Source organism: Convolutriloba macropyga, chromosome 3 (genome assembly GCF_964194025.1).
Source record: "Convolutriloba macropyga chromosome 3, txConMacr16.3, whole genome shotgun sequence".
Taxonomy (NCBI): domain Eukaryota; kingdom Metazoa; phylum Xenacoelomorpha; order Acoela; family Convolutidae; genus Convolutriloba; species Convolutriloba macropyga.
In genome coordinates, this window is record NC_134470.1 from 25,298,621 (window position 1) to 25,321,488 (window position 22,868).

The 22,868-nt window shown below is 34.1% G+C and overlaps 1 protein-coding gene across 3 annotated transcripts in view; it reads left to right on the forward strand.

The window, feature by feature from the left end:
- The window catches only part of LOC142336094 (EH domain-containing protein 1-like), a 179,469-nt gene that overhangs the window by 40,886 nt on the left and 115,715 nt on the right, over window positions 1–22,868 (forward strand). Inside the window, exon 1 of one of the 3 annotated variants that reach the window (XM_075384629.1) lies at window positions 17,314–17,332. The exons of the other annotated variants lie outside the window; for them this stretch is intronic. The gene's annotated coding sequence lies outside the window, so the exon portion shown is untranslated. Of the gene's footprint in view, window positions 1–17,313; window positions 17,333–22,868 lie in introns of those variants that run through there. 3 annotated transcript variants of the gene reach the window in all.

The window sequence follows — 22,868 nt, forward strand, 5'->3', positions numbered from 1 at the left end:
GGCAATATAATTGTGCACATGACTTGGATTTATTGAATGGGGAACTAGGACAAGAAAGCAGGAACAGGAAATGAATCAATCTGGATGGAGTATGCAAAGATTTATCAAAAGAACAAGGTATATACATAGGTTTTATCCTAGTGGTGGATGTGATAATGAGTTACCATTCACATCTAGATATATACTTAATATACATAATAGTGATAATAAATGTTTACTATGGTGTCTAATTGCTTATCTACATCCTGCACCACATAATCCCAGTAGAGTTGGTAATTATAACAAATCAGAATATATTAATGAGATAAAATTACCAAAGGGTGTTACACCTCCACATGATTATTATCACTTAAAGAAAACACAAGAACTAAAAAAAGATAAATTACTATTTAATGTATTCAATCTAAATAAAAATAAAACTATTAATCCTGATTAGTTAATCAAAACAATCCTAAAAGATGTAACATATTTTATTGGGATAATTATTACTTCCTATGTAAAGATGTATCATTCCTATTAAGAACATCATCTAATCATAATAAATGTTATCCATGTCCAAAATCTTGTGTATCATTTAGAACAGAAGATGCATTAAATAAACATTTGGATTTAAGTAATCCACAGAAAGATATAGGTAGGAGAACATTCCACAAAGATGATTACCTGAAGTTTGATAAGTTCCGTTATCAGAATAGAGTACCATTTGCTATATATTATGACTTTGAATGTATAATAAAAGATAGTAAACACTTACCTATTGCTTGTGGTTTATATATAAAAAGTGACTATCCTGATATAATAGAAGATAAGTATGAAAGTTATTCCCGTGAAGATCCACAAAGTGGCGGTTCAACCGATATAGTTGATTGGTTTGTAGAAAGAGTAGATTATTATAATAAATTATTTAAAGATATATTTAGTATAAATATTCCATTGAAAGAAGATAGTATTACTCCATTATATAGTAGATGTTACTATTGTAATGAGAACTTGGGTGAAGACGTCGTTAATGATCATGATCATCTAAATCGTAAATTTAGAGGATATGCTCACAATAAGTGTAACCTTCAAGCTAAGAACAATTTTTTACCAATGTATGCATTTAATTCTAATAATTATGATAATCACTTATATATAACTAAACTAGCAAAGAAGATTAGACTTAAAGTATTAACTAAAACTGATGAGAATTATATTAGTATTGATTTGGGTTATGCAAAAGCATTAGATATGTTTAGGTTCTTTCATCCACTTAGCTTAGATGCTATAAGTAAAACATTGAGTGATAACGAGCGTGTAACATTAAACAAATTTGGGTTAGAGAGACGTAAAGGTATGTTGCCATATGAATGGTTTGATGTTATAGATAAACTTAATGAAACAACATTACCACCTAAGGAAGCAATCTATTCTAAGTTGAAACAAAGCGGTATTACAGATAAAGAATATAAGCAAGCGTTAGATTGTTGGAATGATACTGGATGTGAGACGATAAAAGATTATATGATGTTATATCTTAAAACAGATGTTTTATTATCGGTAGAAGTATTTGAAAGATTAAGAGATAAGTGTTTAGAATATTATGAAATAGATCCTTGTTATACACATTCTAGTCCTGGATTAACATGTTTGTGTGGATTTAAATATACCAGTGTTGAATTTAAACATTATAAAGAAGAAACATTTAAAATTTGTGATACAATACAACATGGTATTAGAGGAGGTTTAGCTTCAGCATTAGGTGATTGCCATGTAATCTTTAAAAGTAAAAAGAACCTAAGTATATAGGGAGAGAGAATTATCTAAAACATTTAGATTTTAACTCATTGTAAGCTTCTGCTATGGTGCAAGCATTACCTACGGGCGAGATTAGTTTTTCTGAAAACAATCCACGAACTGGCTTGGCTTGCCACGAGCCGGGCTCGTTCGTAGATAATTACACTAGATCTAGCTCTAACACAGGTTATATCTACTCCATTGATTTAAAGTATAATAATGACTTAAAATTAAAAACAAAGAAATATCCATTCTTTCCTGAAAAGACTAGGGCGAACATTGGACAGATTACAGATTATCAAAAAGTAAATAAAAAGAAAGGATATAAACCTAATGAGAAGTTAATGCTCAAGTTAACAGATAAGGTAGATTATGTATTAGATGGAGAGATGTTAGATTGGTATTTAGATCATGGTCTAAGATTGGAAGATAAAAAAAATAAGCAAAAGTTAGAGTATAGTAAGAGTGAGTGGTTAAAGCTTTATATTGAGTTTAATATTAAGAAAAGAAAGTAGGCTAAAGCTAAGGGTGATACATTTTGGGGATGTATTCTTTAAGTTAATTAATAATGCCTTCTATGGAAAAACAATAGAGAATGTATATAATAGACAAGATGTAGAGTTAGTTAATGATGTAGATAGATATACTAAATTAGTAGAAAATATTAGTTTTAAGTATTCTGTAGAGTTTGATGATGATCTAGTGGCTGTACATAAAAAAAGGGATAATGTTAAGTTAGATAAGTTTAATTATATTGGTTATGTTTTATTAGAAAAGGCTAAACTCTTCATGTATAAAGCTATATATGGAAAAACAATAATGAATGTATGTAATAGGCAAGATGTAGAGTTAGTTAATGATGTAGAGAAATATATTAATTTAGTAAAAAATATTAGTTTTAAATATGCTGTAGAAATGGATGATGATCTTGTGGCTGTACATAAAACAAGAAGTAGTGTTAAAGTAGATAAGTTTAACTATATTGGATTTGCTACATTAGAGAAAGCTAAGCTATTTATGTATAATGCTATTTATGAATACTTTGAGAAAGAGTTAGAGTGTGGTTTTCATTATACAGATACTGATAGTATATTTATAAAAATAAATGTTTCTTTAGATAGTAATATGGAAACTGAAATGAATAAGATAAAAGATATTTTACATAATAATGAGTTAGGTAAGATGAAGGATGAATTACCTAATGATACTATTATAGAAGCCTGCTTCCTTAAAGCTAAAGCATATTGTTATAATACAGTTAAAGGAGAAGATGAGAAAAAGTTAAAAGGTATAACCAAAGCTACTATTAAAAACCAAATTTCTATTGAAGATTATAGTAATGCTATATATGAAGGTAAAACTAAGTATGTAACTAATTATACTATTGATAGTAATAAACACCATTTAGAAACTAAAGAGCAATATAAAACAGCTATTGATCCATTTGATGATAAAGGTAGTGGAGATAATAATGGTGAATTTAGGTTTTACTATGTATTTTTATAAAATATTAGCAAAAAGTTAAAATTTATAAAAGAGTTAAGCTGGTTTTTTATTCAAGTTATCCACAAAGTGGTTACAACAATTTTCGCAAGTTGGTTTACGTGCTTTTTACACGGTCTCACTAGTTTTATACTAGTATCTGGGATACGTCCACCGGAGTCGGTGGGGATAGAACCCAAATTATCCGGCTGATAATGGAGAATTACCAGCTTAACTCGACACTAGTGGATTGCACTAAGTGAGACAAGAAATGATAGATTTAAAATATAAGAGAAGTGAATATAGAGTAGTGGATATATAAAGGGAATTAGAGTAATGTGTATATGGTGACCGTATCGCGACTCTATGTTGCGGAGGTCACCATATACACATTACTTCTAACACGTGGAAATCCATTCATATTTAATATTGTTTCTTCTGTTATCAAAAATCAAATCGGTCATCCGCTCTTTTTCGTGCAAATTGATCTGACAAAGGTCAATCTGGAACACTCTAACTAATTATCACTTCCAGATTGTTTTAGGTGTATTCGCACTTTAAATTACTGTCCGAAAATTGCCTTTAAGAGCTCAAGTGGTTATCTCCCCTTACACGCTGCTGGGTGCGTTATGCACATGTTTAACCTTCATTTGGCGAAAGAAAATATTTTTTCAAGACCTTTTAAAAATAAAAATACTTTGCATATGTATGCCAACGATACCATTTTGACTGTGTTACGTAAACAAAAAGTCTATTACTGACGGAAAAAGAACAAGCATATAGATGCTCCAATTTGAAGAATGCCGTGAAAAAAAAATCATTGCTAAACATGGCGTTAGATGGTTAGGGTGCTTCGCACTGAAAAGAATTTTCACTGCTGTTCTTTATAATCCTCACATTACTTTTGGACAAAACCTAGATCCGGGTTAGGACAAATTTCGAAACAGAAAAGTTTTTTGTCAGGAAACAACTTTTTCGCAGAGGAAAAGTTGAGAGAGCCTTATTTTTTTCTGACATATTGAATAAAAAGCATATCTAACAGAACTTCTTGTTAAAAACTTCTCGAATATCTTGTTAAAAATCTGATGCATTTTGCTGAACATATTGGAATGAAAGAACGAAAGCTCAAATTGAAAAAACCATCTTGTTGAGAACTTTACTTGCCTGGGGAAAAAAGTATGCTTTGATACTGCTGGCAAAACAAAAAACGGCATATAAGTTTGATATAAAATTTTTTAAAAAAATGTGTCTCTCATTTTATGACTCTTTCTGTTTTTTCTCAAACTTTGTTTGCTTCCTTGTAAGTTAGCCATCTTAATCGAATTGAGCTACCCGGACCTGTGTGTCATAAAATATCAGTAATCAATCATAGAATTTCCATTATGATTTTTGACACGGCCAGAGTTCTGATCATGGCACTTAATAGACATTTCATGATATAATTCATAGTAAAATCTTGAACTTATTATGAACATAATGGGTCATAGTTCTGAATTCTTGATGAACATTATGAACTGTTGTCTGTTTTTGGACTGAACAGAATGGAAAAATCGTTATCTGCCAGAACTTTCGAAAAACACCATAGGTAAGAAATTGATTCATCAAAATTATGGCTAAATAAAAGAAACACATTAATGATAACGAATAATAAAATAAACATCGCAGTTTGGCGCAAGATTGGCGTTTTGCAGTCTGGTACAAGCTTAGTACAGTTTGTAGATTGTGCAGCAACATATTTTATAGTAACACAGTTTGGGCTCCATACTCAAACTCCATACTCCATGTGTGGATTTGGCATCCATACTGTGTGCGTGTGTGTTTGGCGTCCATACTGTGTGCGTGTGTAATTGGCATCCGTACTCAGTTTGTGTGTGTAGGTGTGTTCTCCGTTTCGTCAATTCAGCTTCCCCCTCCACACAACAGAATCGAAATGCAACACGACAACGTGAAGGAATGTGACCGTCCATCATCATCGTTCCATCATATAACAGAGATCCAACTCGTCAGAGCTTCTTTCCCAGATTAACATGAAGTTTTTCCACTGTCACACTGGATAGTCCAGAGGCGCGATAGAGTATTCCTAAAGCAAATCTAACGCAGAAACAAAGTTTTTAAAAAACTACAGAGACAAAATTATTTTAATATTATCAAGCAAACATTTAAGATAATAAAACATTTAACAAAAACACTCAACATAAATAGGATTATATACATTATGAATATCATTACTACCCCCCCCCCAACACTGAACCCCATGGACCACACGGTTGACCCTCTGAACCACACGGATTACCCCCGGGACCACCAGGATGACCTTCCAAGACCACCAGGATGAACCCCCAGGAGCACTAGGATGACCCCCCAAGACCCCTCAGACGACCCTTTGGACCACCAGCATGACACCCATGGACCACCAGGATGACCCCCTAGACCACTAAGATGAACCTACTGGACCACACAGATGACCCACCTGGATCCCGCGGACGACCTCAAAGATCCAAAGACATCCCCCCAAGAAGTACGTTCGTCAACATCAACCAAACAACAATCTGGACACGTCATCCCCCCGGTCGTTCGTTCGGACGTACTTCGTTGGCTTCCGTAAATGGGGGACAAAAAATGGGGAGACAAGAAATGGGGGAGAGAACAAACAATTTCACCCCCCATGGTAGACCGTTTCCCGTCAAATGCGAAATCCTGCAGCGATGATATGCATTCCTGAAAGGAGTTGTTATGAAATATTAACAAACACAACCTTAAACGGATCACTTCATTTTCGGGCTTTTTGTCCCCATACGGATCTTCATCACTGGGCAACTTACGGCTGTTCCAATATTCACTAGAGAATAACTGGATAGATCCTAAACTCATGGAATATCATAACATGATTTTTTTAAAAACTCGAAAAACCCTATATGAGACACCTGATGCCTACAACTTGGAAAAAAATTCAAAAATTTTCAAAAATTTTTTCGAAAATTTTTCAAAATTTTTAAAAGGCCTATGGTCTGAAATGGATGTTGAGCAATGAAAGAGCACTCAAAAGTGATTTTTTGTTGACTTCACTTTTTTCACCTATGAAGTATGGGGTCAAAACATAAAAATTTCGAATTTTTTGAAAAAAATTTTCAAAATTGTTAAAAGTCCTAAAATGGTCTGAAATGGATTTTGCGCTATGACAGGGCACTCAAAAATGATTTTTTGTTGACTTCAGTTTTTTCACCTATGCAGTATAGGGGTCGAAACACAAAAATTTTAAAAAACTTCAAAATTTTTAAAGTCCTAAAATGGTTTGAAATGGATTTTGGGCTATGAAAGAGCACTTAAAAGTGATTTATTGTGGTTTTCATTTTTTTCAAACAAGTAAGACCGGAACAACTCAGTTTCTGAAATAGTCTGAAATAAGTCAAAGAGCAGTCAGAAGCAGTTTTTGTTGACAATACTTTTGCAAATGTGCAGGATAATGTGGAAAGCATGTCTTTTTCTATATACATGTTTAACTATGTATGTTTCTAACAAAACAAGTATGTATGTTTGCTTGCATGTGTTCATAATTGTACTTTTTATGTATGATTGAACAATTGAAAGAAAGGAAAGAATGAAAGTTTTATGTATAAAATCATGCGTATTCATGTATTTAATAGTGAAAGTATTCATGAAAGTGTATATTTGTTTAAAAATAAATATAACTGCGCTTAAGTTTAGTAATATGTTTGTATGAGTATAAGCTGAAATGTAGGTTTGTGTGTAGAAATTGTAAATGTGTCAATATGTCAAGACGTTTTTAGTTTTATGTGTGTATGTTTTTTCTATATGTATACAGTGGAATGTATGTATGTATTTCTGAATGTGTTTATGTATTTATGTATTTATATGCTTGCAAGTCAGAAGGTAATCAGGCTAAGTTTATTTCCAGGTTTTTTAATGCAGTATTTTAGTTTTCTCTGAGTTTAGACAATGTGAGAAATGTGTAAAACTGTCTCTTCGAAAAAATTTCCGGTTGGAATTTCACTACACCACTTTAAATGCCACTACTGTCACTATAAACCATTGTAAATTAACATGATTTCTATCTTCATAAAGGTTTTTATCCTCTATAACAATAAATGGTAGAATCATTATGTACAAGAAAAAGTGTTTTTTAAAGATTAATCATATAGCAAAACCTTAATCTTCAATAAAGCTTTTTGATCTGCAATTTACCCTATGAATCAGTGGTCTCACAGGTAGTATGAAAACATTTTTTTCGTGGCGCTCAAAAAGAAAACCCCTAACGGAACTGCAAAATTAACAAAGGTAAGAAAAGAAACAATTTCCACGTTAAATTTGTTTTTTATTTGAAAGACTTAAAATAACACAATGCCTAGCTGACATAAAAAAGATGTAGATTATGCGAAACAAAGTTTTATAAGATTTCCTTGTCAAACAAATGTTTATGAAATTACTGATTTTTCATTACTACTTTAATAAATTTGTACATTTAGAACCTCAATGGTTCGCCTGGAGGACACTCATAAGAGAACGGACAAGTATTCACTTCTTGCATTTATTGGAAATTTCGTTCGGATACGTTAAATGCTTACTATTCTTGATACCATAGCTTTATGGATTAACGAAGTTTTGCGTCCGCGTTAATGAATACTTAGGTTTGAAAATTTTATGAATTACCTAAATAACATGCTGAAATACTTCAAACTGACACATAGCTTTAAAAGCTACTGGGTGAATTCCGTGAAAACCAAATGTTCCATGACAAACACAAGTTGTTGCACATGTAAACAGAAAACCCTAGTGCATACTTACGTCTATGGTTCAGATTGAGCCTTTGAGCAAAACATGTTTGTTATCTACTTACAGAAAACGTGAGCAGAGGGTTTCTTATGGTTCCTCAAAAAAATCCACGTCATAACTGAGCAAAATCAATACTATTGTACAAATAACTTGGCATTAAACGTACAACTTAGAACCAGTTACTATATAACCTAGAAGCAATTGTAACCATGAAAGTCAAACAATAAGGCCAATAGGTGAATTTAAATGTATTTGATTTGTCCTGTTTATTCAATTGCTTTATTTAGGTTAAAGTTATACTGGAGCACACTGTGGGTCGAAATGTATTCCGTAATAAACAATTGCAAGCCTTTGTACTCACTCTCCTTTTATCTCAACGTTATCTCTCAGTAGAGTACATGTATATACGCCTTCTTGATCACAGACTAGAAAATACCTAAGCAAACTAATAAAAGTGCTTTTAGCCGAAAATATTATGCAAGAAATTTGCAGAGCAGACTGAACTTCTCACAATACAGGTATTTTTATTCATAAAAAATCAAGTGGTCAGGTTGGATTTTTGTTTCAACCGGTGACTTTTAAGAGAGCTGAATTGAAAAGAGCCGATTTAAAAGAGAGGCAACATTTCATTTAAATTATTAGTTTGATAATTTAAGATAAATTTTGTGGCCAATTAAATTGGCTTCTCAAATGAGACTAATGAATTTTTCACCAATTATAACCGAGTATTTGAGAAAAGAAAATTTAGTATCTCCTAGTATAAACACTGAAAGTAAATTAAAAATTAATTATTTTGAAACCATCGCGGACCATGGCCAAGCCTCAGCGGCTCTTGGGACTTGATATGAAACTATCATAACCGAACATGAGACCAATTAACAATTAACCCACTCGGGTACTTTTCTTAGTAATCAACTAACAATTGAGGGTAACTAACAGCAACTTTTTGATTTCGACTCTACTTATATCAATACAAGTTGCGGCGTTTTCTAACGTCAGCTCTTTATAACGTCGAATCTCTTGCGCGTATCCGTTTCAAAATTTTCAGAACAACAATTTACAGTTTGGGGATCCTACTCTACAACAAATTTCTGACTTTCTACTCCTTTGAACAGGTCGAACACCGTTTCCTGTTTCTCTGACGTGGATAATGTTGAATCAACCAACTGTATTTTAAAGGAGTGGTTTTGCAACTACTAAAGTTTGGATAATGAGCATACACAATGAAGTTTAATAATGCACAGCATTTCAAAATAACAGGTTATAAATGGAAACAATTCAATACTGAAAACCAACGTCTATTTCATAAGCTTTAATCAACAAGAATTTTTCAGTTCTAGTTGTTATTGTCACATGAGCAACTCACATTTTCATCAAATCTCATTCTTTTTGGAAAATTTCCACTGTGAAGTACACATTCTCGAACTACACGATGGCTCCTCTTTTGTAGAGCATTGTTAGACGATGGCTCAGTGCTGAATTTCGGGAAGTTTTCTTCAATTTTTGAGTTTTATTCGAAAAGGCTAGGGAATCGTTCTAAGATGGAAGATATCACAGTCTTTCTGTTATCATCGGATATGGATGATGTAGTATGATCAATTTTATCGTGAATAGGGGTTAGTTTGGTTTAATTTCTGAATGATTCGAGCTTTTTCCACAGATTTTCCAAATCTTCTAAAGCAGCGAAGTATTCTTCTTGACACATATATAGCTGTAGTTTAAATAGATTGTGAGAACGTGTTTCAATTGTTTTGCGGTCGCAACTTTATAACACAACTCAACTATTATGACGTAATTATACCTTGAATACTATTTTTAGATCACAAACTCAAACTCAAACTCAAATTTTGACTTCTAAATAGAGCGATAGGCCAAGTTATCACATTTCATTATATTTGATAATTCCAAGTTACACGATCACCGATTACTGTGTTTTTAGTGCTAAAAGTAGTCTTTTTTCAAAGTCAATTATCCTTGAATAGCGTTTTTAAATCACAAATTCAGACACAAACTCAAAACTTCCATTTTAATGTAGAGCAATTGACCAAGCATCACCATTATTTTACACTTGCTTACGAAATCCATACCACCTCCGATTGTTGAGTTTTGAATACTAAAAAAAGAAGTCTTTTTTTAAAAAAAAGTCATTTATCCTTGAATACTATTTTTAGATCACAAACTCGGATTCGAACTCAATGGTTCAACATTTAGGTAAAGTGGTTGGCCATGTTTCACAATTTTATTATACTTGCTTATCCAAAGCCATACCATCTCCGGTTTTTTGAGTTTTGAACACTAATAAAGAAGAAATTTGTTTCAAATTCCGCGAAAAGTAATTCTCTGGAACCAAATGGTGCCCTTTGAGTGTAAGCAGACGTTGAAAACAAACCACATTTGTTCACCCAAACACCTAAAATTAAGGTGTTTGTTTGCGCTCTCAATTTCAACATGACTGTTTCACTTAATTTTGCTGAGAAACTTTTCATGAGGTTGATTTATCTTTAATTTTGCTCGGATAAACAATGACCAAATGAAATTCAATAAGAAAGGAGGAAGTTAATATAACAAAAACTGCAAAATCATGTAGCGCTAAATTTTTGATTACTAGCAAGTTCACAATTACAGTCTTAGCTGTGAACACATCCTGAGCCGAAGCTAAGGTTAATATGAAACTCAACTAACACATGTCCTTCTGACAAGCTATCTCATCGGTTTTCAGTCTCTACAAATTTTTGAAACGTAAGGGTTCAGAAAAAATTGTGTAATACATGATAACTGAAACAACAGGTGGCTCTGAATAAACATACGAAAACAACTATATAGAGTAAAACCTCAGTTTTTTGGATAATGTATGTACGTTGTAAATTGTTTGTTTCCATTGAGGTACACACTATGGAGTTTTGGAAGCAAGCATGTTTTTTAAAGTTGATATTGTGAACCAGTAATTGTTTAAGCTATACAATTCTTCATAAAAGAAATTTTAAAAAGTTTGCGTTTCATATCTATCAATTAATTGCAAATGGAATCAGACGTCATACATTGAATGAACAAAAAAAGCATTTGAACAAAAGACTTAAGTTTATGACTGATCCCTCATAAGAAAAAAAAGTGTACAAAATTTGCACTTCAAAAAAAGAACAAAGCAATAAAACTTATTTGAAGTTCTAAAAATTAGACTGGTTTGCTAAACAGTAAAACGTTACATTGATTTATTTAATTAAATATCAACCTGATATATCATACCATGGATTTTTTAATTGTTAATTAACAAACTAACATTAGTTGAAAATTACTGGGTTAATGTGTACGACAAAGCGTCAGAGTTTTTTGTATCTTTGAAAAAACTTCAAACACTTAATGATTTGTTGTAAATATTGGCGGGTAAATTCTATCGGTCTGTGTCAGTCAGGGCATATTACTTTGAGATAGATAAAAGCTTCTGTTGTTTATGCTCAACGAGTCTCTAGAGATAAGAATTGTTTTCATTTTTTAGAAAAACAGAAACACTTTTTTGTAGATAGTTAGTAAACAATAGGTAATATTTGAAGGTATTAAAAAGTAGTAGTAGTAGGTACTAGTGTAACATAGAACCAATAAGTAGTTGTAGTAGTTAGTAATAGTATCTGGTAGAAGTTGTAGGTAGTACTAGTATGTAGCAGTAGTAGTAGGTACTAATTGTAGATAGTAGTTGTAGGTAGTAGTATTAGGCAGTAGCAGTAGTAGGTAGCAGTAGTGTTGTGTTAAATTCCAATATGTTCGCCAGACTGCTTAACCCAATTATATGTTATAAAGACTCTGCTCCTTTTAATTTTAGATTCCTTTGGATTTACCTCTTTCCGATGCTCTATGAAATATCGTTACGGTAATCTCATTTTAAAACGTTGACAGAACAGTAATCAACCCAAAGTTTTAACACAGTGTTACTGAACGCAGTAAATTTGATCCAAGAAGACACTATTATGAACGTTTTTGATTTCTGGTTGCTTGAGTTTCTCTGGTACCTTACTTGCAGTGTTCAAGAGTTGAATTTATCGGAAGCATTTACTGAAGATGCGTTTCGCCATTGTTTAATTTTTCAGTCTCAGTATCAACCAACCACGGATCTATAGTTTGTTTTTGGTCTTGCTTTATTGATAAAGTGACTAATTAACTTTTGAAAATTTTAGCGCATTTTACAGTTCCAGTGCAAACTACTCTTCTTGTACATCTTTACACTTTTTTGTCTGATTCAAGCTCTTGATAAATTCCTATCATTCTAATTTATATAACTAAAAAGTTCAGCTGCTCCCGCATATCATAGTTTTCCCACCAACATTTTCGGTTTTTTACACAGCCTTTTCTTTTTACTTAGCTCAATTTATTGTTTATCTCTCAACAATTCATCTCATATATTTTTCTCCTGTAAATATTCTTGCTCATTCCTAGACGGCCGGCTGAATAAGTGTAGAGAAATCTGTTGTCAAAAAAGCATGCTCAGATAATCAGACAGTTGTTTTTGTCTTCTGTGTTGCAACACTTTATCATTTTCTTGCCAAGGATTAAAAGACAAAGAGCATCAATTTTTTTTCTGTAAAAAATCTTGATAGTTTTTAATATGCAGCTAGATAGGTGTAGAAAATTCAATTTTTTAAAAAAGCATGATCAGAACATCAAAAAATTGTTGTCGTCTTCGGTTGTGACATTTTGCTTGCCAATGTATAAAGGTCAACGCTGAATGTCAAAATCTGTTTGCAAGATATAATATTATTGGATCGTGGAGACAAATAACAACATTACTCTTCTTGGCAACAAATTACCCTCCAGGGACTTATCCCCTCTCTCTCGTCTGACTTGCAAGCATATAAATACAGAAATACATAAACACATTCAGAAATACATACATACATTTCACTGTATACATATAGAAAAAACATGCACACATAAAACCAAGAACGTCTTGACATATTGACACATTTACAATTTCTACACACAAACCTACATTTCAGCTTATACTCATACAAACATTTTACTAAACTTAAGCGCAGTTATATTTATTTTTAAACAAATATACACTTTCACGAATACTTTCACTATTATATACATGAATACGCATGATTTTATACATAAAACTTTCATTCTTTCCTTTCTTTCAATTGTTCAATCATACATAAAAAGTACAATTATGAACACATGCAAGCAAACATACATACTTGTTTTGTTAGAAACATACATAGTTAAACATGTATATAAAAAAAGACATGCTTTCCACATTATCCTGCACATTTGCAAAAGTATTGTCAACAAAAACTGGTTCTGACTGCTCTTTGACTTATTTCAGACTATTTCAGAAACTGAGTTGTTTCGGTCCTACTTGTTTGAAAAAAATGAAAACCACAAGAAATCACTTTTGAGTGCTCTTTCATAGCCCAAAATCCATTTCAAACCATTTTAGGACTTTAAAAATTTTGAAGTTTTTTGAAATTTTTGTGTTTCGACCCCTATACTGCATAGGTGAAAAAACTGAAGTCAACAAAAAATCATTTTTGAGTGCCCTGTCATAGCGCAAAATCCATTTCAGACCATTTTAGGCCTTTTAAAAATTTTGAAAATTTTTCGAAAAAATTTTTGAAAATTTTTGAATTTTTTTCCAAGTTGTAGGCATCAGGTGCCTCATATAGGGTTTTTCGAGTTTTTTTAAAAAAATCATGTTATGATATTCTATGAGTTTAGGATCTATCCAGTTATTCTCTACTGAATATTGGAACAGCCGTAAGTTGCCCAGTGATTGTAGGGTGGTGGGTTCGAACACCACCCCTACAAGAAATTTTACCTCTGAAAAAGTGAGAATGCACCCAGGCTGGCAAAAGTTAGCACAAAAAACTTGATTTGACTTAGAGAAAATCACTTTTTCAGAGGTAAAATTTCTTGTAGGGGGGGGGGGGGTCCGGACCCCCCCCCCCCTACAAGCACTAGGCAACTTACTATACTACTTTTAGTAGTGAAGTTGAATATTCGAAAATGGCAATAAATCCTCAAAAACAAAAATTAATATTTGAAAAAGAAGGCGGAATACAATTAATGGACAAAACTGCTTCGAAGCAGTTTTGTCCATGAATTGTATTCCGCCTTCTTTTTCAAATATTAAATTTTGTTTTTGAGGGTTTACTACTATTTCCGAATATTCAACTTCACTGCTAAACTTACATTGAATTAGATTCTACTACAGTAATAGGGAACTGGAGAGCTTCAGCCCGCCCAAACCTAAACAAATGAATTAAAATTTATGACTGAATTCTTTAAAACTTTTTTTTACAGTTTTATGAGGCAATTAATTTTTTGAATATTTTTTTTCAAGGACATTTTCGTTTCTGTTTAGGTTAATTTAGAGAATAAATTGCATAAATTGTCTACTTTTGTTTTTTTTTCAGCTGAAGAAAATTTGTTCACGACTGAAAATCTTGACTTCTTTGATTTAGAACATTGACTTTTGTTTTTGTCTCCACCCCATCTGCCTATACTACCGCGCCATGCGACAAACATGACCCCAGTCCCAACTACCATCCCACCTAGTCTACCCTTCACTCCCCTCAAGTCCTATTTTTGCGTCCTCCAAACCCGGATGAAACAGGTAAAGCACGGCCGAGGGCGTTAAGTTGTTGATCTCTATTAGGGCTCTATTTCAAAGTGTGAATATAATCGACGCTGCTGAGAATGAATAAAATTATAGTGTAAAGTCCAGCTTTTGACGGTTTGGACCCCTTTCATCTACCTACCTTCTTTACACTCCCTCTCTCCTTACTCCCGTCCTGGTCCACCCCTAGTCTCATTCGCGCCCTAACCCTACAATTGCTCTAACTCGCCCCACTGAGACCCGACTCAGCTCCATAATCCACCCCCTCTTAAACCTCTCCCAATGTTAGCCTCCCTGATCGAAAGCTGGCTATTACCAACCCTAAACACTCGACGTTCGTTTGAAAGCAAACTACCCAAAGTCAGTCAGTTATATTCAAGTGTTGAGATTGGCCTCAAAATAGCCAACACTACTTGACAAAAATTTTGGGATCTTTTCCGTTTGTGACCCCCCGTGCGTTTTGCTCCCCCCGTTACAGATCACGTGCCAGCACATAGTAAATCCTTATGTAAAATCCTTACGTGCCTCTGGAGGGGGGCAGTTTTATTATGAGCAGCAATTAATTTTTGCCCCATCATTTTAGATTTTTTTACGCGATGTGCAATGCCAAGCCAAAGCCAGGAAAATTTGTCTGAGCTTGCCATAGCTTTGCTCTTCTTTGAGCAACAACTGAATGGTCTCTATAGGAGTCACTTATTCTTGTCCGTTCTGCTCAAAAGATATAAAAAAACATAGCAGGACAAGTCCTGAAATACAATTCAAAGAATTGAATGAAAAACTCAGACGTACTCTACCCGACCAGCAGATCAATTGGACAATTCCAGCCAGAACACAAACAAAATCATCTCAAAAAATTGAGAAATTAAAAGAATGAAAACTAAACAAAATATACACATTGCTAAAACTAGAAGCTTTCAAACCTAAGGCAAAAGTTTTTCCCTTTAAAAAAATCTATTTTAAAAATATGTCCAAAATCAATTTTTGTTTCTGAAATCGGTCCAGTATTATATCTGCAAGACCTGAAAATTATTCATTGGCCCTTGAAGATCGATGATTAACTCGAAAATGACCAAAAAATTTAAGAAAAAAAGAAATCAATTGCAATTTATCAGAAAATGTTGCTGAAAATCGTGATATAAATATCCTCCGAATCATTTCTATGTCTCTAGAGGCTATCCAGTAACCCAATTCCAAGCTCTAAAAAACTCATTGGCTCATAGATCGATAGGCAATAATTTTTAGAAAAAATTTCAAACTTCAAAAAATAGAAATTCGTTCTATTAAAATGTTGAAAGCCATTCAGTTGCCCCCTAGCATTTAATAATTATTTAATAACATACTATCAAACACTGGATGAGGTTACCTGTCTACGGAGACATGAAAAAATAAATAAACTACAAATTTTTTGAAAAAACTTGAAAAAAATTGCAAATTTTATCAAATACTTCCAAAAACCGAAAGGTTAAATTGTTGAAAACAAATCCCTTGAAAATGAAAACCATGCAGTAACTACTTATCAGAACGTGGAATAGGTTTTCTCGCACTTGAGAATGGACGAATATCAAAAACTGACAAAAACTTTAGGAAACCTTAAAAAGTTGCAGATTTTATCAAAAAAAATGCTAAAATTCGAGACACTAAAATGTTAAAAACCATTCCATTGTTACTAGAAACTATAAGATGCCCTATTGACAAACCTCAATGGAGATTGCCTGGTCCTTGAAGCTGGAAGAACTGAAAAAATGACGAAAAATTTCAAAAACCTGAAAAAAATGCGAATTTTGTAAAAAAAAATTGCCAAAATTTGTGATATTCAAAAGATGAAACCTATTCCATGGCAACTAAAAATTTTTCAGTAACTTATCATCCAGCCGCTAATGAGGTTTTCGGGTCCCTGGGACTCAAACAACTTGAATAATGACAATAAATGTCAAAAAAATATTAAAAAATTGCAAGCTTTGTCAAAAATGCTAAAATTCATGATTGGAAAAAGTTGAAAACCATTCCATTACAACTAGAAACTATGCAGTAATCTATCATCCAACCCTTTATCAAACTCTAAAGGAGGTTTCTCGGCACCTAGGGCTAAAAACTCAAAAATGCCAAAAATTATCAAAAAACCTGAAAAAAATTGCGAAAATTAGTATCCTTTCGCGAGTTTGTGTTCGTAATGCCAAAACTTAAAGCTCACAAAATGGTCATAACAAGCAATTTTGTGTCGCAAACAACCTTAATAAACTTTTAAAAACTTCAAAATAAGAATAATCAAACAAAGAAACTCAAAAAAATCACAAAAACATGAAAAATTGCAACATTTTGAGCCCAAAAACTCCTAAAAATGACATTTTAACCTTAAATTAAGGCCATCCGAGCAGCTGCAACACTATTAGCACTTGAAGGACAACTAAAACTTACTTTGGGCCTCTAATGAAACTTAATGCCCGCTTGGCTTTACCTGTTTATCCCGTTTTGAAGGATCAAAGTCATTGAAAAATGTGTGAACACATCTTAAAAAAAAACACAGCGCACCAATACAATTCAAATTCTTTGAATTGTAAAAATAAACGAGAACTAGAAAAAACAAAGCCTTAATGGATTTTGCCTATTATAACTTCTTAGTTATTCGGCTATTTTACAAAAAGAACCTTTTTAATTTCTCTCAGCTGCTCTAGTGTATGTTGAACTCGAATTATTTCTGCTGTAACAGAAAACGTAACCCTGTACGCACGTGCTATTTCTTACAGTGTGATGTGCGTAGTATCAAACCTTTACACCCTGACCCACTTTTTGGCACATTTTCCCCAAACATGTCCGATCATGTCCCTTATAAACGAAGGGACTAAACCTGTGTGCTTCAAAATGGAGTTAAAGTAAGTTTATTACATATTCAGGCAACAATTTTAACTTACAGATAATAATTGCCAAGAACTTTTTATCCGCGTGCTTGATCGGATATGTTTGGGGGAAAATGTGCCAAAAAGTGGGTCTGGGAGTATAGGTTTGTTACTACTGATGTGCTTTATATTAATATTTGAGTGAATGAGGGCATAAAAACCACTGTGGTAAAAACTCAGAGGACATTTTTTTGGCCAAGTGGCTCTCCTAAAGCCTTACGCTTTAATAGTCTCTAAGTATGCAATTTACCAAAAATGTTTTGAAAAGACTACTTCAATGTGTAAAGGGCGTTCTTTAATCTTAAAAACTTGACTCCTCTGTCACCCCCACAGTCACCCCAACCCCAAAACCCCCCGTCCACCCTCCTCCAACCCGGCCATTTGGAACCCCATCTCGTCGAGCTCTCCCACAACCCAACCCTACCCCATATCACTTGACCCCCCATTTGCTTGAGCACCCCCCTCAATACGCTCACACCCACATGATGCATCCTTAAGCCCCAGCTGGCTACTGCCAAAGCTGACCGCTCACCAGTTGTTTGAGAGCAATTCACCCAATTTTAGTCTGTCATGTTCAATTCGTTTTGCCAATAAAATTTTCTTTAATGCTGAAATTAGTGTTCTTCATAGTTTTTGTACAATTTTTTTGAACCGTTAACCCAATATTTGAACATTAATGAAATTTGGGCTGTTTGTCATTCATTTTGTTCAAGCATTGGTTCCAAAAGATGACACCTAAGCCTTCAAAGAAACCTTAAACGGTTATAAGATTTGTTATGCTATGCTTTTTTCGGTTTTCGTTCGTTTTGACTTTATATTTTAATCAACACCTGTTGCGATAAAGGCAGTTAAATAAACTGCCAGTGTAATAAATTTTAATGCCCGATCGACACTGGAAAAACACTTCAGCATTAGACTACGAGTTTCTCAAACTCTTTTCTTGCCACTGTTACTATGTAAACAGTGGCGAGAAAAGAGTGTGAGAAACTCGTAGTCTAATGATGGAAACAGTTGGATAAACTTGTTGTCTAAAAAAACGTGTGTGGTGTATGTGGTGCGTGTTGTGGGAGTGGCGTGGGTGGCGTATGTGTGGTGTGTGTGTGGTGTGATGTTTGTATGGTGTGTGTATGTGGTGTGCGTGGTGTGTGTGAGTGTGGTGTGTGTGTGTGTGTGTGGTGTGTGAGTGTGGTGTGTGTGGTGTCCTGGTGAGTGTGTGGTGTGTTATCTGTGGTGTGTAAGTGTGTGTGTGCGTGTGTGTTTGGGTGTGTGTGTGCGTGCTTGTGTGTGTGTGTGTGCGTGTGCGTGTGTGTGTTTGTTTGTGTGTTTGTGTGTATGTCTCTGTGTGTGCGTGTGTACGTGTGTGTGCGCGTGAACTTGCCCGTGTGTCTCTGTGTTTGTAATTGTGTGTGTTTGTGTGTGTAAGTGTGTGTGTGCGTGCGTGTGTGTGTGTGTGTGTGTGTGTGCGTGTGTACTTGGGTGCATGTGTGCATGCGTACATGTGTGCGTGCGTGAGCGTGCGTGTGTGTCTCTCTGTGTGTCTTTGTTTGTGTGTGCGTGGGTGTGCGTGTTTGTGTGTGTGTGTGTGTGTGCGTGTGTGTGTGTGGGTGTGTGTGTGTGGGTGTGTGTGTGGGTGTGTGTGTGTGTATGTGTGTGGGAGAGGGGAGGGGGGTTGGGGGGTGCATGAAGGCAAAACGAATAACAGATCCGAAAAAATATCACTTACCTTTGAAAGTGTAATTTTCCACAAAAATAAAAATTAGAAACCAATGAAACTTTGTTCAATTTTGAAATGATCGCAGCGGGTGTTGATTAAAAAAATTATCACACTGTTGTTATCGCCCTCGAAGTTATTATTACCACTCGGCTTCGCTTCGGAGTTTGATAACTTCTCGGTGGCGATAACAACCGTGTGATAATATTCTTTAATCAACTCAAGTAGTGATGCCGTAAACTTGTCAAAGAAGTAATTTTTATCGCCAGATGAATACTGTGAAAATTTAGAAATGTTACCGCAGTTTGTGATTAGACTATTTTTCCCCGCTATCTAGTGTCCCCATTGTGCTATAAAAAATTGACGAGAAAAAAGTGGAAGTAAACACTGAATGTTACACACGGTCGTTATCGCCACCGGGAAGTTATCAAACTCCGAGGCAAAGCTGAGTTGTTACGATAACTTCGAGGGCGATAACAACCGTGTGGTAAATTTTTTGATCAACACCTGTTGCGATCATGTTTTTTTAGACTACAATTTTATCAAACTGTTTCCATCATTAGACTACGAGTTTATCACCACGTTTTCATCGCCACTGTTTACTTAGTAACAATGGCGAGAAAAGAGTGTGATAACTCGTAGTCTAATGCTGAAGTGTGTTTCCAGTCGGATCGGGCATTAAAATTTATTACACTGGCAGTTTATTTATCTGCTATTATCGCAACAGGTGTTGATTAATTAGTGCGAGCACATGCAGTCTACCAAAGGTTTTGCAACTATTGTAAGCGCAACGAATTTCACCAAAAACCATTACCACACGGAATAAATCATCTTCTCAAAAAAATTCAAGAAATTTGCTTCGCCTTGGTATTTGATAACTTTTTGATGGTGATATCAAGAGTCTGTCTTTATTCATTAAAGATCAGTTGCAAAATTCTCCCCCCTAATAAATTAATAGACATTTTTTCGCCAATCTTCATATCGCGAAGATGTACACTATTTCTACAGCAGATGTTTCCTATCGTTTCACATTCCTGATTTTATTTAAAGTTTTCATGTGAATCTTGAAACACTGGGGGTTGAGACGAGGCGACGCCGAGTTGATTGAAAACCGGATACTATTCAATGAGGCATTAAAGTCTTAATCTCATTCTTGTAAACCACCTATCTAAATCCAAATGCACCTATCTAACTGCAGTTTTTGAAGTCACTATTTCAAAAACCGCATTTAATGGAAAAATTTTTGCCAACTTAATTAACTCTAACATGAATTCTTTTTGCCAACATGAACTAGCTAGGTCATCTTGGATTTATAATGATTCACTTTCCATGAGAATTCTCCACTGCGACGATTTTGAAAACACAACCAGTCTGAACACCTAAATTAAACAGCGCAAGTCCACAAATTCAAACTATTGAATAATGAAGTTCGCCCAAAAGCCAGAATTTTTGTTTTGCTAAAGTAACTAAGAGTACTCTTGCTGAAGGACAGCAAAATCATTAGGGTACATTTAGTGTCCAATACTGATTTCTACGGGGAACTCACAAACCCTTTACATAAACGATCTAAATAAGTCAAAACCTAGCCCTCTGGTAGTATTAATTAATCAAGTCATGGGGCCTAATGTACGCCATTTTGTAGGGCAATCAGATTACTTATTTGCGGTAGTCTTTTAACATTGCTCTTTATATAACAATAAAGGTAGAGAGAAAAAAAACTGACAGTCTAAAAGGTAGTCTAATTCCAAAACAGAGTTTCGTCACTGCTTCAGATTTTTGTCATTGTCGAGCTCTAACAAATTATAAGATCAGTTATTCAAGTGTTCTTATAACCTTCCCGGCATTTAATTTTTATCTCGTATCCGCTTTGGAGTTTTACAACTTCTCGAGGTAATAACAATCATGGAGTAATTTTGACTAGTAGGTCTGAATAAGACAGGCGCGCTCAGGCTGCAAAAAAATTTGCACAAAACATCTACTACCCAGGTTAAGGGCCCAAAAAGACCCGAACAACCTCCGATCAAACTATATCCAGGTTTTGCGACCGGTGCCACCTTTTATCAGACAATGCCAGACCAAAGCGAACTCTGATCAAACTTTCGTGCGACTCAAAATTTTTTATGCGACTTTAGTGCGAGCACTAGTTCCTCTGATGGAACCATTCCTCAATGCATGTTAATATCTTTTGGAAAAAATCTTGTGTAAAAAGTCTGCACTTCTAAACTATAGTACTCAACTTAAATTTGAATTCGATATTATATCTTGGTAAGGTTACAACAAAACTAATTGATAAAATTATAAAAAAGTAAATTTGAAGTGACTGGAAATCTGCTTCTAAGTTACCAGAAATTGTAGTAAGAAAAATGGAATCAAGTGAAAAAGGCCAGTTAAAGCTCTCTGATCAAATTTTGGGGCAACTTATTTCCAGACTTTTCGTGTAATCCTTGCGCAGATTTCAACTCCGATAATGATTTTTAAGGGATAAAGAAATCCGCAGCATAATTCCTGTGAAACTGAAACCAAAAGTTTGAACTGACAACCTCAATCTCAGAAATTTCTGAATGTCACATTTACTTTAAAGTAAGAAATCTTTTTGAAATCAAAATCTGTGTACTCCTCTTAGATAGTTTGCAAAACCATTAGAGTACCCCAGTGATTCTGGAATTTTTATCGAGTAAGATCTGACAAATTTCTGACAAAACCATCTTGCTAATAGCCTGTAAGGGGATTCATCTTCTTATAAGATCTGATAAGACATTTCTCAGATCTTATGCGATAAAATTCCTCTTATAAGTTCTTACACGATAAAAATTCCTCTTATAAGTTCTTACACAATAAAAATTCCTCTTATAAGTTCTTATACGATAAAATTCTTCTTATCAGATCTTACACGATAAAAATTCCGTCTTATGAGAACTAAACTGAATCCTTTCAGTCTCTCAAATTTTAGATATAGCACACATAAAAAAACCTCAAATTAAGATCTTTCAGATCCTACCAAAACCATTTTTTAATTTAATTTTCAGATATTTTAATTGCTCGGTTCCTGTCAAAATTCAAAACTTCAAGGATTCAAAGTAAATTTGAACTCAATTAAAAACAAAATAAAGGCTTTAATAATCATTTAATAATTAACGTAATTTGAATCAATTAAAAATTAACGTAGTTTGAAACATCAAGGAAGTTGGAGTTTGGTTCAGTTTGCGTGCTAGCTATGAAGAACAAAAACTCATGCACTGTTTTAGTAATGTGCTAAAAATAGGTGTTAATTGAAGGATGTGCGTGATATTTTAGTCCCTTGATACACTAGAACAAAATAGATTATTAACACTGAAGGTTACGGTGATAATCCAATAATACAGCAACCTGCTTTGTCCACTATCCAATGATGGCAGCTAGTACGTAACCTGTCCAAAAAAATGCAGTGAACAGTTTTCTTCCAAAGGACAGTTAAATTAACGCATGAAAAACCCATGCACATGCGTAAATTAAGCTTATTTTACAAGTGCTTTCGACGCTCATTATTAATGGTTTCCCTTGCTCTTTGGCCTTGCAAACATTCTATTGATTACTCGATACGTCAAAAAGCGGTAGTCTAAAACAC